This window comes from Lissotriton helveticus, chromosome 11 (assembly GCF_964261635.1).
Source record: "Lissotriton helveticus chromosome 11, aLisHel1.1, whole genome shotgun sequence".
NCBI classification, from domain to species: domain Eukaryota; kingdom Metazoa; phylum Chordata; class Amphibia; order Caudata; family Salamandridae; genus Lissotriton; species Lissotriton helveticus.
The window spans coordinates 595,736,602-595,751,928 of record NC_136072.1 but is presented as its reverse complement, the minus strand read 5'-3'; the positions used below and the strand labels follow the sequence as shown (position 1 = coordinate 595,751,928).

Genomic DNA, 15,327 nt, shown 5'->3' with positions numbered 1-15,327 from the left:
ATGATTTGTAAAAGGAAGGTTCAGGATTACACAATATGTGCCCTTGGGAAATGGACTCTTTTTTTTAAACAGATTTTATTTGTCAAATTGCACATAGATTGCAGGGCTCTGTACCCCAGAGACATCTGCACAATCAAAGCATATTATATTGACTTTGACATTTGCAATTTAAAATACAGGCGATAGAAAAGCAATACAAATAAAATCTAACACCTCTCCGCCCCCAACCTTCCTCCCTCGATCACACCATATACCCACAGTCAGACCGAATCATTTGGATAGAACAAAAGGTCTGCCCATCAGAATATCCCACTGCACAGTACCCCCCGTTCCCATCATTAAAATAAGGATCACATCAGAGGGGGGTCCCCTGCTACCGGGACCGGCTCTAACAGCAGTCCTCGATAGTCCGCCCACCGTTTCCAAATTTTGAAGTGTTTGTGTAGACACCCCCTGGCAATGAAGATGGGTTTCTCCAGGCCCATACAAAAGTCTAGGCCATTCTTCCATGCAGCTACTGAAGGGGCTCTCGGTGCCTTCCACGCCCTAGCTATGTCCCTTTTCACCAGGGTAAAGCCCAATTGCACTAGGTGTCGTTTATAGATGTTACCTCCAATTCCCTCCATGATATGTAGCAGAGCAAGCCTCGGGGAGCGGGGGAGATCCCAACCCATACCTCCGATAGACAGGTGAAAACCCCCCTCCAGAAACGATCTAAGGAGAGACAGTGGCAGACAGTGTGTACGAATGTACCCTCCTCCCGATTGCATCGAAGGCACACAGGAAAAGCAATCGGCCCAGCCGTCCACAAACGCATCCTTGTAAAGTAGACCCTATGTAGATACTTAAACTGGATGATACGAAGTCGTACTGCTATGGCTGCCCCCACGGAGCAGCTAAGACCTCAGTCCAGTCTTCTTCATCCAACGGACCCACATCGCCCTCCCAATCCCCCCTGAGTTTCTGTAGCATGGGAAACGTGGATGAGATTGCACCGACTACCCACACCGACGCTGTTAGGTCAGTGTATAGGAGAGTTAAGTAGGAAAGGAATCACAGTTCAAAATTGAGTCAATGTAGTAATGCGAATAAGTACACCCAGCTAAGGGAGTCAAATGCCCTATCCATGTTGGCCAATAGTAGTGCTGCCGATCCTCCCAGCTGCCGAATGGCCACCACTGCCACATGCGCCCGCCTGATGTTATGCCTGGTCGCCCTCTGGGGCATGAATCCAGCCTGGTCAGGATGGACCAGGGCAGTAATATGGGGTAGGAGGCGATTTACCAGGGCTTTAGCCAGGATTTTAGCCTCCACGTTCAGGAGAGAGATGGGGGCCTGCCCGGCTTGTGAAAGACAACCACTTCCGCATGTCTCCAATCTGAAGGAAGAGAGCCCCGCTCTGGCGCCTCCTCCACCACTGAGCGGTATTGAGGGCCCAACTGCAAGAAGTAGCATTTAAAAAACTCACCGGGGGAACCTATTGGGCCCCAGTGCCTTCCTGGAGTTAAGCTCTCCCAGTTCGATGCCCGACTCTTCGTCCGTCAGGGGCAGCTCCAATTGTGTCCGTATCTCATCTGATAGAGCATTGGGCAGAAGATCATCTAGGAACTTATCTATTGTGGCAACTGGCAAACATTCTCTAGGGGCGTACAGATCTTCATAATATGTGGCAAAGCTCTCAGCTCTCAGACATGGGTCCCTTGCTCACTTTGCCACTGGATTCAAGCTAGCCTGGGAGATGATGGCTGATTAGCCAGAAACCGGTCCCAGGATGCTTGTTTCCGGTCCAGGGAAGACATGGCTTGGCAGTTCGGGCTGGACTGGTCCTATGAGGCACAAGGTCAGACTGATTTGCATATGGCCATTTCTGAACTGGGATAGCGGAGTGAGCTAAAGAATGATGATGGATTAAACCCAGATCAGTTGACTGGGAGTGAGTGCTTGCAATGTTCAACACTCCGTCCATCATCACATTTGGTTATGCTTTGTTTGCCCTAAGTTGGCAGGGTATGCCCAGACGTGGGTTCCTTGCTCACTTTGCCACTGGATTCAAGCTAGCCTGGCTGATGACGGCTGATTAGCCAGAAACCAGTCCCAGAATGCTTGTTTCCAGCCCAGGGAAGACATGGCTTGGCAGTTCGGGCTGGACTGTTCCCATGAGGCACAGGGTCAGTCTGATTTGCATATGGCCATGTCTGAACTGGGGTGGCGGAGTGAGCTAAAGAATGATGATGGATTAAACCCAGATCAGTTGACTGGGGGTGGGTGCTTGCAATGTTCAACACTCCGTCCATCATCTCCTTTGGTTTTGCTTTGTTTGACCTAAGTTGGCAGGGTATGCTCAGACGTAGGCCCCTTGCTCACTTTGCCACTGGATTCAAGCAAGCCTGGCTGAGGACGGCTGATTAGCCATACACTGGTCCCAGGATGCTTGTTTCTGGTACAGAGAAGACATGGCTTGGCAGTTCGGGCTGGACTGTTCCCATGAGGCACAGGGTCAAACTGATTTGCATATGGTCATGTCTGAACTGGGGTGGCAGAGTGAGCTAAAGAATGATGATGGATTAAACCCAGATCAGTTGACTGGGGGTGAGTACTTGCAATGTTCAACACTCCGTCCATCATCCCCCTTGGTTTTGCAAAGCTCTCAGCTAGGGCCAGTGGGTCTGTGAGCGGTTCGCCTGCCAAGCCCAAGATGCCTGGTCGGGCCCGAGTTTGAAACATTCCTTGACAGAGTCGATGCAGCATCTTGCTGGATTTATCCCCCCACTGATACACCCTACTGGCTCATCCATCAGGAGTGCAGCATAATTCTGTTGAGCCATCAGCAATTGCCTTCTGACCTGGCCGCCTCCCTGCTCCTACGTTCAAGGTCCTCTATGCCCGCCTCCACCTGCAGCAGCTCTTCCCTACGCGCCGCTGCACACCAGGAAATGTCTGCCCCTCTCAGTGTAGGTTTCATTGCCTCCCATAGTAACTCAGCCCTGGGAACTGACCCCACATTAACTGTAAAGTATTGATCGATAGCGCAACTCATGTGTTCTCTATAATCATCATTTTGCAGATGTCATACCGAGAGGCGCCACCTAAACGGAGTGAGGGCCACCGGGGAGTGGTCTGACAGGCCCCGCGGAAGAATCCCCACCACCCTACCCATCACGACTCGGGGATCAAAGAGGTAATCAATTCTGGAATAGGAGTCGTGGACCGCAGAGAGATACAGGAATTCCCAACCATCTCTGAAGAGGCGACGCCATACGTCTACCCAATCAAGCCCCGTCAACAAGAAATGCAACTTCGTGGTGCGACTACCCTCGGGACAGCCCCCAGCCCTCCAGCTATCCCTGGCCATATCCAGCACATTGTTCCAGTCCCCGCCGACTACGGATAAACCATCTGGTACCTCCACCCAAAGGTTCATAAGACACTCCACTAGATTCCACTGCAGCAGTGGAGAGCATATACACTACCCAGCACCAAAGGATCCTCCCGACCTTGCCCTGGAGGAATAAGTATCCCCCGTGAGTGTCTGTCCACTGCTTGGTGTGTGTATACGGGACTCTGCGGTGTATCAAAATTGCCACACCTCGTGATTCCCTCACAAAACCAGAATGGAGCACATGCTGATACCCATATTGTTGAAAACAGAGGGCCTTCATTCCCAAGAGGTGTGTTTCTTGCAGCATAAGGACATCTGCACTGGCCCGTTTAGCCTGCTGGAGTATGGCCCCACATTTAATCTTATCTAGGGCCCCTCACACTTTCCAGCTAATGAGACAAAGCATACCTGGGGACATCTGCTCCCTAGTGGATATACCAGCCATCTGGGCAATGTCAGCAAATGCAGGAAGAGGGAGCACTATGCGGTGTATGCGCGAATAACTACAGCCAGTGAGCGAAAGTGCGATCAGAGAACAGAAACAACCACCATCCAACAAACAAAAGATGAAGCATCTGTCACGGCAGGAATGACCCACAACCCCCAACGGGAGGATGCGGCCCACCCCGACCAATGGATCCCCAACTTACAGCCCATGTATCATAGGCACACTCTCCGCTAGCAAAAATCTAACAAAGCTCCCGGCCCATAAACAAGCCCCTCCAATCAGAACAAGGCAATCTACTTCACCGCAGCCCGTCGCGGGCTCACAAATCAGGCCGCTGAAGTCTGTCACCCAGGGGCCGAGTCAGCCCGGGATGATGCGCCACAGGACTGAGAGCGGCACCTGGGAAATGGACTTCTTTTAATAAATTTGGTACCACGCGGGTGACAGCACAGTGACAAATGTGCATAGGATATTGGTCCATGTTTCGATTTGGTGCCAAGTGTACTGCAACACTCATTTCCCCTCAAATACTTAGGGGGCCTGATTTAGATCTGGTCCCACTGTCACTTTTTCGACTGTTTCACCTCCCACCTACTTGGTGGTCTGCCCGCTCTATTAACGGGCCATGGAAAGGCTGCGTGAGTGCTGCTGATTCCGCCCAGACTTTTCACCCACATCGATGGCGTCATAGGCAGGAGTCCAGCCAAGATTACTACGGGCCAATCACGATGTGCCTTTTTGTCAAGGAAACTATGGCATGAATACCTCCTACTTTGAGTTGGTGGAATCGATGGAAACATACCTTTTTTACTGTTTCCCACTTCTGTTTCCGTCTTGAACCCCATTGTCCAGGTCTTCCTTTTGCTGCTACTACAGGACCACAACGCTAATCAACTCCGCTGTCACTGGGATCTAAGGTAAGCTTCTTCTACACTTGTCTTGCTATAAATAGTTTGATGATTTTTACATTGCACTTCCATACTTTTTTTATGTGTAATGCATTAGTGTACATTTTTACAACTTATCAAGGTAAAATAAGCACACCTGTATTGACACTTAAAAAAAACATTATGTTGTTGTGATGGTTGTGGGTGTTGTGCTTGTGGTATCTGTGTGTTCTTTGTGTGCTAGGTAATATGTAAGAAAAGGGGCATAGCACTGTACCTACATATATTTCAGAAGCAAAGACAAGATATATGTGTATTGACACATAAATCAGTGGTACTTATCAGTCTCCACTCCGCCAGGGACTCACTCCATCAGCAAACCGCCACTAGGACAATGCCAGCACAACAGGGACATCTAAATAGGCTTGGCACAAATCTACCTACCTGATGGCTGCAGAGTACTGTTAGCCAGTAGAGGATTTGGCTGCCTCGACGAAAGGTGCGCCACTTACAGGGGTGGTTTCCCCATTAGGGCTGTGGGGCTGCACCCCCCTGAAAATTCCAACAAATTTACATAAAAAAATATAAAATAGATCGATTTATTTAGAGATACTATTGTATCTCTACATAAATTGATGTATTTAAGTCTGGGTTGTCTGTTTCAGGCTGCCTGCCCCACCTCGCTCTGAAACAGGAGACAGAAGACAGGCAGTAAATCAACTTTCTTAACGTGGAGCACAACGCAGGGCTTCTGTTTTAAAGCCCTTCATTGCCATTGGGGTCTCTGGTTGTAGGCACACTGTAGGCCAGTGACCCAATAAGCGTCACAGGTTCTGGCATAGGAGACTTCATCCCTGCGTGATTTCAGACGTCCATTATTCAAAGACGTAGAGCCCACCCTTTCGTCATACGTGAAAGTGGATGGGAGCACTTCTGATCCGGTGCCTTGTTCTCTGTAATGGTAAGTGTTTGCAAGCTAAAGCTGTATTCTGTATATTGTGCATAGAACTCTCATCACTCTAACCTCCCCCATTGGGACACCCCAGGGCCTCCCTGTACATTGCACCCTTGTGAAATGGATCCAAATAAGGAGCAGGTTTCGCTATTGTTCCCTTGCGAAATGGATCCAAATATCCAAGTCAGGCCCAAAGCGAGAGATATTTGCTTACTGTGTAACATGTGCTTACAGTGGCCAGTTCTCTCATGTGTGGCATTAAAATAGGCCCTGTGTACATGCCCCTAAGTTAACACTGATGCTTAAAACATGGATTGACTTGCAAACATTTGAATGTTAAAAATATTGAGTGAATGCATTTCAGAAATTTAGTTCCTCTCTTATTTTACATGCGTTACTTAATCTTGCATTCCCCTGGAGTTCGCTACTTTTTAATGTTGTTGTTTATCTGTATTTTTTTCTGTGTATACTTTGAAGCTTGAGCCATGCAAGGTGTTTAAGAGGGGCTTTGATTGAGCGCTCTGGCACTAAGGCTAAAACCAAACAAAGTGCCTGTCAGTGGGTTGGCCTCTCTGCAGAGCACACAGAACAATGTTTGTGTATTCCATTTGCAACTGAAATTCTGTGGATGTGTCTGTGAAGGGGGTACACTGATGTCAAAAAATTTGCAAGCCAAAAGTAAGAGAAATTAAAGTGCTTAAATTTGAGGGAGTGCATGTTGGGGGTGATGAAGTGACAGAGATGCGAGGAAGGGCATTCGGGGAAGAGTGAAAAGAGGATGCTGAAGAGGAAAGAGAGGGGGTTGAAGATGTGCAGATGGACAAGATATGCAGAGAAAAAGACTATACATATGTAACATAAAGCCCACATAATTTAAGGCCAAAACTCCTTCCACAGGCCTCAATGCGATTTAATTCACAGACTCACTGTTTCAGAATTTAAACATTTCCAATGTTAATTATTTATAAGAAATCATTGTTGTTACTCATTTATCTTAAACAGCTAACATCCAGTGATAAAGCCAATCATACTGACAGGCTTCAGGCGTATGTCAGTTGCTGTGCCATTCATATGGATAAAATTACATCTCAGAGAGAAACCAAAATACGGGTCTGATGACACACCATGGGAATCACAGAAATGTATTTGGCATGTTGCTTTATAGAGAGCACCCACTTTTTCCATCTCACTTAAAGACCTGTCTGCACATATTTCTATAGGACTGGTTATAGCTAGCATCTGTGGGTGCATCTCGAAGTCTAGTTAGAGCATATTTTTCCAAAGTTAATGCTGCATGCATTTTAAAGGGCGAAAGTTATCAATCAGAACAATTTACATATTACACTAACTGTTGAAAAAGTTAATGCAAGAAGATATGGGGCAGTTTTTAATGGGTTTAATATTTCAAGACTATACGTTCCAACTGCTTAATAAGTTTTGCTTTATCGCTACATTCATTTGCTTTAAAATGAACCATTTGCCAATCTTTTTTTCATTTCTTTCTCAGGTTTGTCCATAGAACTTGTTCACATCACTTGCTGTATAAAATCATGCCCAACGTTTATGCCTCACCACTTTCAAATGTCACCAGCTGCCTCTGGCCGCTTATGCTATGAGAAACAGTCTGTCGATGGGGACAGAGGTTCAGCCAGCACACATCTAAATACAGCAGGTGGGATACAGTCAGTATTGTGAAGTACTTGGATACTGTGCCGTGGTGGAATGACGGGAGTCTCACCAAGATCTAAATCAGGCCCTCAGTCATGACAGTATTGCTACAGAATTATTTCAGACTCTCTAGTCCTTATCCTTATCGAAGCCCAGGCTTTTCACTGATCAGTCAGAATCAGTTAATTTGTGAGAAACAAGAAATAAACAAGTGTAATGGCCTAGAGTTTTTTTTAAGAGCACAACTCTAAATGCCAAGGTCACTAAAGTTGACAGCTGTGTAGTCTTGATTCTATCTCATTTGTCTTTCCTCCACTGCCTTGCTGTGAGGTACTGGGTCAAAGTCTGATGATGAAAAAGAAGTAGAGGTCACCTAAAATGAGTGCTCAGCACCACCAGCTAATAATAAGCACTGATCTGGATTAATATCGACAGAAGCAGAGGAAGTACAGCTGGAAAAGTGAGAAATGGCCTAATGAACAATATAAATGGCAGAGACTCTGCTGAATTTTTACAAAAATGTCATACATTTATAATGTACCTACTGATAGTGAAATGTGTTGCTGTGAAAGTAAAATGACAAAGGTCAGCGTACAATGGTCATCTCTCCAGGATTAGAAACATTTTTACTCTTGAAATTCTAAATTTGGTAAGTGTGCCCAAATAGTGAATCTCATGTACATTCCATTCCATGGTTAAGTAACTATTACAGAGAATTGGTCACCTCTTAATGTTCAACAGATCGCAACACACAATTTGGCAAGTTTTTTTAAGCACTGGATTAGCCCAGTGCTATCTGCACCAAGCTAAAAAGTTACAGTGCATTCTGCAATTTTAATAGCAAAGAGGTTCAACCTAGGATTAGCTAGTTCCATTCACATCTGAGCTGAAAAAATTGCAAAAGGGATATACCATTCCAGACATATTATAGCTATGGATCAGTGAAACATCAGCCAACTCGAGATAGGTAAAAGCAGCACCTGACAAAAGAGTGCTTGGTGTGGATAGCACAGGACTAATCCAATGCTTAAAAATTCTGCCTGAAAAACAGATATTGAGGTGGGCGTATTGAGAGTGTCAGTAGTATTGTAGATCCTCCCCATAAACCAGCAGCTCTCCACCTAAATGGAATATACTACCTGGAGTTCCTAGTTGGTGTTCTACATAATTTATGCAGTACTCAATGCTTGAAACATGCTCTGGGCTTCACTGGGACACAGGCACAGTAGATGAAAATTATCTTCCTCTCAACTTGAAAAGGCCGCCAGAGAGATGATAAACATTGATCTTTCTTGGACTAAAGCTCAGCCTTATTGCTGCGTTCTGCACACATTGCATGTGTTTACATGTGTTGCAGAGAGTCCAAGCAACTGTTTGTTTTCTAATTCTGAGTTAAGCTGATTAATGCTGGGTATTTCTTTTGGTAGGAATGAAAAGAATTGGTCTCTGATGTTGGTGGATATTGAAATTGTTGGGCCACACTATAACTCCCCCTTGGAACACGGTACTGCGATAGGATTCCCATTCAGATTGGTGAATTCTGGCATATACTTTGCTTTACAAAAGATAGGGTCTGAATATTGTGTTGGCCACAAAGAGCTGAGCATTAGGATGTAAGGGGAAGATTTATTTTGGGGAGTGTAATCAGATTTTTTACTCTACGATACAGGATGAGGCTACAATCCGTGCATTAAAAAACTGCTGACATTTTTCCATGGAGTCCATGAACGCGATTTCCAATTGAACAGTGCATCCTTCCACATGTTCATTAAATCTAACAGAGGCCTCTTCACAAAAACAGTAGTAAATCTGGATTTGGATATTTCAATCTACCTCGAGGTGTAGATTGACTAGTTTGGGGAATTTACAAATTCCTCTTGAAATCTGCATGGAAAGCTGCACCGGGTGCAAGTTTCCCTTCCGATTCATTGGAAAATCGCTTAATTTCCAAATTGGGATACCATTCCCTGTGTATGGAGATATGCATAGTGGGGATCTTCGCACAGGGGAATGTAATCAATCGTCTGTGCAAATGCACGCTTTTAATATTAAAATGTTTCTTCACTGTGGATTTATTTTTTCATTGAGATATCCCTTTCCTTTAACATCACTAAATCTGTGGGTGATGCATTTTCCTTCTCATTATGAAAAGGGTATTTAAGAAGGTCTTTGGCTGAGTTTAAATACAACCCCTTCCAGGCTGGAAAGGCAAACTATAGTAGTTTTTGTGGATTCCCATAACTGAGCTTGTTTGTGGGCGGTCACAGACTTCCCAGACTAACCATGCCTTGGAATGCAAAGAAATGTCCTTAGTTGCACCCCCTTAGGAGGGATTCCCGGCCGAGGTAACTGAGGTAAACTTGGTTTTATACCTATGTTTACATCCAAATTTACCTTTGTGAATATGAAATATATTGTATTCCTGCAGCCCTGTGTATAGTGGTATTCTATATCCAACTATCATTTATGACTGTTTTTAAATAAACAAAAAACAATTAATTTATCTGTGACCAACTAATGCTATTCCTGTACAGAGAACAATATATTTACAAGTTTGGTACAGTACATGTACTCCACATTGCTCTGCTTAAATTAGGCAAGTACTGTTTCCAACCTCTGTTGAATGATTGATACTTTCACAGCACATGTGTTGATCTATGAATCAGTGAGTGGCTGTGTAAGTACTGGTATGTGTGTGTGAATGCGTTTGACAATGCTAGTGTGGTAGTTGGAATTGATGTATGAAAGGTTATATGGGGTGTGAGTGGGTGCGTCAGAGATTCTGTGGATGATGTCATCAGTGATGTCATTTGAGATGTATCAGTGATGTCACTGGCCATGTCATGAGTGTGTATTATGTGAGGTCATAAGCAGTGCATTGCGGGGGTATTACTTAAAGGGAGCTTACTAACAATAACGGCTGATTTTCTCTGATTTGTATGAATGACACCTGAACCTAACTATAACGTCCCTGTAACCTTTGTTTTTTTCAGTAAATTATATATATATATCGTGAACAAGGCTACTTGTAGCAGCCATAAAGCGTGGTTGCCATCACTGAAAAAAATCGAGTGAAAGCCCTCTGGAGTGCTGGTTCATTACTGCTGGAGACAGGAGTTATTGTTTTTTTAAATATATCTATACATTCCTTAAAACTTTGCTCACTCATACCCCTTCTGCGGATGAATGAACACAGACTTTAATTGACTGGTGCTTATTTATTTATTGACAAATGCTCAGTCACAATGCGTTTTGGCCTGAACAGGCCTTGATCACATGACGCGGCTGCTGTAGGAATAATTTAAAGTGACACATGCATAAACACGTGATTAATGAATAGCAAAAACAGACTCGTAAACATTCATATTGCAAGCTAATGCAGTTTGGTCACAAAAAGAGCAATAAATAATTCCTTTATACTGATGTTAAAAAGAAATAGATAATAATACTGTGCTTAAAACACTTTGTGCTTAAATAATGGAAGTTAAAATACTAAAATCCAATTATGTAAGTCAACATTGAGTGCATTGTACAGTGATATTGCTCATTACCAATAATTGTAACAAATATTGGTACAACATCCTCATATCCGTGTTACCATGACCACTATCATATCATAGCAAGGCTATAATTCATGTGGCATTGATTGCATACTATATATAGCCCCTGTGCGCCTAATACCACTCTATGATTGATTTTATGAGTTTGTTTAAAGTGCTATAGTGCAAAAAAGTTAACAGGGCCCCTAACTAATAACTAAATCCATGGTGATAAAACTTAAATATTAAGTTTAAAAAATGATAGGTAGCAGCAAGAACTTGGATAATGCTGCTGGCCAATATCATCCCCAAGTTACCCTGTATATTGATCAGATGGATGTAAAATTTAAATTGTCCTGGGTAACTATACCTGTGGGTATTCTAAGGTGGTTTGTAGGGGATAAATAGGCTACTAGCCTTTTTTGGCCTTTTTTTTAGGTTGACATATGCATACATATGCTGCCAGAATACGCTTATATAAAGGCACTATTTTCAAATGGGGTTACCCAGCTATTGCCATTATACACCGGTGTAGAGATCTTCGCTGGAATTGAGCCCGAGGGGTTTTCTTATCAAGCTCAATGATGTAACGTGTTCCAGTTTTCTCAGGGCAGCCTCTAGGTTTCCCCTCGCCTTGGACTCAAAATTGAGTCCAACAAGTAATATCTAAGATGTTCTAGAGTGTTGTTATGTGTTTCTTTGAAATGGCGAGCAGCAGGTTAGGACGAATCAGAATTAGTGATTGCCCTGATGTGTTGGAGTATTCGCTTGTGGGCTTGCAATTTAGTGCTACCCATGTAGCGTAATCCACAAGAACACTTCAACACACAGACTACATAGTCCGTCTTACAGGTTAAAAATGTTTTGATAGTATTGGGCTTGTCCTGAAAAGATGTTGCGTATGTTGTTTTGTTAATGCCAAACTTACATGCCCGGCAAGTGTGGCATTTCACAAAACCCTTTCTTTGTGTTAGCCAATTACCAGTTATCATGGCTTCCGTACTGCTACTAACTAGAGCATCACTCATAGAAGTGGCTTCTCTGAAGGTAATGGCAGGGGTATTGGGCAGTAACGCTCCAAAAACAGGGTCACTCAGTACAAGCGGACAATTCTTGATTATGTTTCGTAATCTGGCTTCTTGTTTGTTGCACATAAGAATAAGTCTAGTATCTTGCTCTATTTGAGGTTTGAATATTACTGCTGTAGTGCCCTCCTTATTTCCCGTAGTCCTAAACAGCAAATCTGATCTCCATAAGGTTTGTGTTTTTCTGATTGCTGTGTCTATTGTACATTCAGAATATCCTCTTGCCAAAAACCTTCTTTTGCTATCCTTTTGGGCTGCCCTCAGATCTATATCATTTATTTATTTAGAAAGTTTTATATAGCGCAAACATGACCACCGAGGGTTTAAGATTGCTTTACAGATTATGCGGCAGTAAGGGTACAGGCAAACAAACAGATTCATCATAGCGAAAAGTACATAGTCTTAAAATGTCAAACAATCTGGCGAGACAAGCCGCTGGGCCACAAAACAGCTTCTATAGTGCCAGAGTCAAGTGGGGATGGCAGTCTGAGGCAGATATTTCTTAATCAAGAGCCCTTTAACTTCTATTTTGAAGAAGACAGTGGAAGGGATCACACTGACTTTGGGGGAAGAGAGTTCCAGATCCTCTGCGCCATACCTGAGAAGGCTCGATTATAGAACTTTTTTTCTTGAATTTTTGTGGTTTGAGTAAAAGGGTGATGGCACTTCTGGAGGCTCTTGTACCACATGGGAGCTCCAGTTTCTGAGCAAGGTACATCGGGGTGTTGAAGTGGATGGCTTTGTGTGCCATGCATGCAATTTTCAACTGTATCCGAGCTTCATATGGGAGCCATTTCAGGGCCAGCGGGTCCGGAGAGATGTGGTTGTATTTTTTAGTGCCAGTTAAGAGCCTAGCAGCAGAATTGAGGGCCACCCTAAGAGGAGCCGTTTTCACTCTGGGCAAGCCACAAAGTGTTGTGCTGCCATAGTCCTGCTGTGCGATCACTGCTTGCAATGCTACCTTTAGGTCATGAGCAGGGGGAAAGGGTTTGAGCTTCCTTAGGATGCTGAGTTGGAAGTTCACTCCTTTGGTGAGGGAACTGATGTGCTTTTGCATGTTCAGACTTTTGTCTAACATAATACCAAGCGAGGATGCTGAGTCCACGAGGTGAGTTCTATAGTTAAGAGCAGTAAGCTGATTCAACCATTATTCAATGACCGGAGATTGCTTGGGGGTTAGATGAGGAGGAATTCTGTTTTTAGAGCATTTAGTTTCAGGTGGTTATGTGTCAGCCAGCTTTGTGTTTCCAGCAGGACTGAGTTGAGGGACTGAATGTCCTCAGGAGAGGCAATCTTCAGGTATAGTTGAGTGTCATCTGCATACATGTGATAGTGGATGCTGGTTGATTTCAGAATTTCTGTTAGAGGCTCCATGAACAAGTTGAAGAGCGTGGGAGAGAGTGCTGATCCTTGGGGAATCCCCAGCGTAACCGGTGCAGGATGGGACAGGGATTGGTTCAACTTGAAACTTTTGGATCTATTCAGGAGGAATGAAGAGAACCAGTTAAGCACAGGCCCAGACAGCCCCATCCAGTGTTCCAGAAGGTCAATTATGTTATCGTGTTTGACAGTATCACATGCTGACGAAAGGTCAAGAAGGATCAGTAGGCACGACTCATTGTGGTCCAGCATTCTTAGCGCATCATCGACAATGCGCCAACTCTGTGCTATGGCCGAGGCAGAAACCAGTTTGGCATTGGTCTAGGAGTTGGAAATGGTCGATGTGGTTACAGAGTTGGGCAAGCACACATTTCTCCAGGAGCTTTGCCAGGGTGGGGATGTTGGGGATGTTGGAGATTGGGCGAAGGTTATGCAGGTCCGTGGATCAGCAGTTGGTTTCTTTAGAATTGGGGTAACTTGACCCGATTTTAGGCACTCCGGAATAGCACCTTGCCGAAGTGATGCATTGACGATCCTAGTCCACAATGTTAGTAAGGAGGATCTAACTTCCGGGAAAAGGTTCGATGGCAGAGGGTCATCGTAGTGATTGGAATGTTTCAGAGTCGACAGTTTTTTTGCGTATAGTGCATTCATCCATGGGTTGGAACAGACTCCAGGATGCACTGTTTTTGGGGAGGTAGGGTTGCGCAGGGTCAGTGAAATCCACGCTTAGTGGACAGAGGGAAGTCAGTGGACTGATCGACAGGTGGTCATGGGCAGATCGTAATTCAGCTTCAATCTTACTAGTCTTATCTGTGAAGAAATCTGCAAATTCTTCGCAATTAGGCAATGTCCCTTGACCCAGTGATGCGGAGTTCGGATGACTATTGGCTTGGGACTTGATGAGTTCGAACAGTTTTTTGGGACTTTTTTTGCTTGCTCTAGTTGAGTTCTGAAAAAGGTGGCCTTGGAGCATCTGATGCATTTATTATATATGCTTCTCAGGGATCTCAGGTGGTAGAGATGCTCAAGGGAGGGATAGGACAGCCATAGCCTTTTGGCAAGTCTTAAGTTTCTTCTTTCAGAATCAAGACTATCAGTAAACCATGGTTTGGGGAGTTTAGAGGACATTCTTTTAAGCTCTAGTGGTGCAACCGAGTCTAGTACGTTCAGTATTGCGTGGTCATAGTGAGCAGTAAGGTCGGGGACATTGGACAATTGGACATGTTCGGTGGGGGGGGGGGGGGGGGGGCAGGATGTTATCGTAGAGAGCAGTCAGATCTTGCGGGTTGATGTTCCGTAGGCATCTTTTCAACTGTTTTGGGTTCTTTGGCTGGGCTTTACTTGCTCTTACTGATTCCAGGATACAGAAGGTGATGCAATAGTGGTCTGTCCAGTCACATGAGAGGATCGAATCCAGGAGCCTGGAGTTGGGCTTACCAATAACAAGATCTAAGGTAGCTCCTCTGATATGAGTGGGGCTGTCACAGATTTGGATTAGGTTGAGGTCAAGTAGGAAGGATTTAAGGCTATTGACCACCACATCATTTACATCGTTCCAGTGGAGGTTGAAATCTCCCAGGAAAAACTGAGTGCCATGGAAGTCTGCATTGGCCAAGATAATGTCAATGATCTGTTCTGTGAAGGGAAGGGAAGGTTGTCGCGAGAGGGGTGGTAAAACGTGTGCAGGAGTGATTGTTGCCACCAGTCACTTCAATGCATACGTATTCACAAAACCGCATGAGGTCAAACTGTAGTATTTTTACTGTAAGATTGCCTCAATGTAAACATGCAAATCCTCCACTTTGACCACTGGATCTGTCCAACCTAATGATATCATAGTTGGGAGGTATTAAAAAGTCCAGGATGGGGGCAGCTGAGTCATTGAGCCAGGTTCCCGTCAACATTACAAGGTCGAGATCCTGCGCCAGTGTGAGGCAGGCAATGTCCGCAGCGTGTTTAGCCACCAATCTACAATTTAGAAGC

The 15,327-nt window shown here is 44.6% G+C and overlaps 1 protein-coding gene and 1 long non-coding RNA gene across 7 annotated transcripts in view; one reads left to right on the top strand and one right to left on the bottom strand.

Annotated features, from left to right (window-relative positions):
- LOC144791662 (uncharacterized) overlaps window positions 1–7,299 on the top strand; it is a 42,929-nt gene extending 35,630 nt beyond the window's left edge. Inside the window, exon 3 of the long non-coding RNA XR_013602446.1 lies at window positions 7,177–7,299. This is a non-coding gene — a long non-coding RNA (uncharacterized LOC144791662). The remainder of the gene's footprint in view (window positions 1–7,176) is intronic.
- ZBTB38 (zinc finger and BTB domain containing 38) overlaps window positions 1–15,327 on the bottom strand; it is a 185,830-nt gene that overhangs the window by 104,273 nt on the left and 66,230 nt on the right. The gene's annotated exons all lie outside the window — the stretch shown is intronic.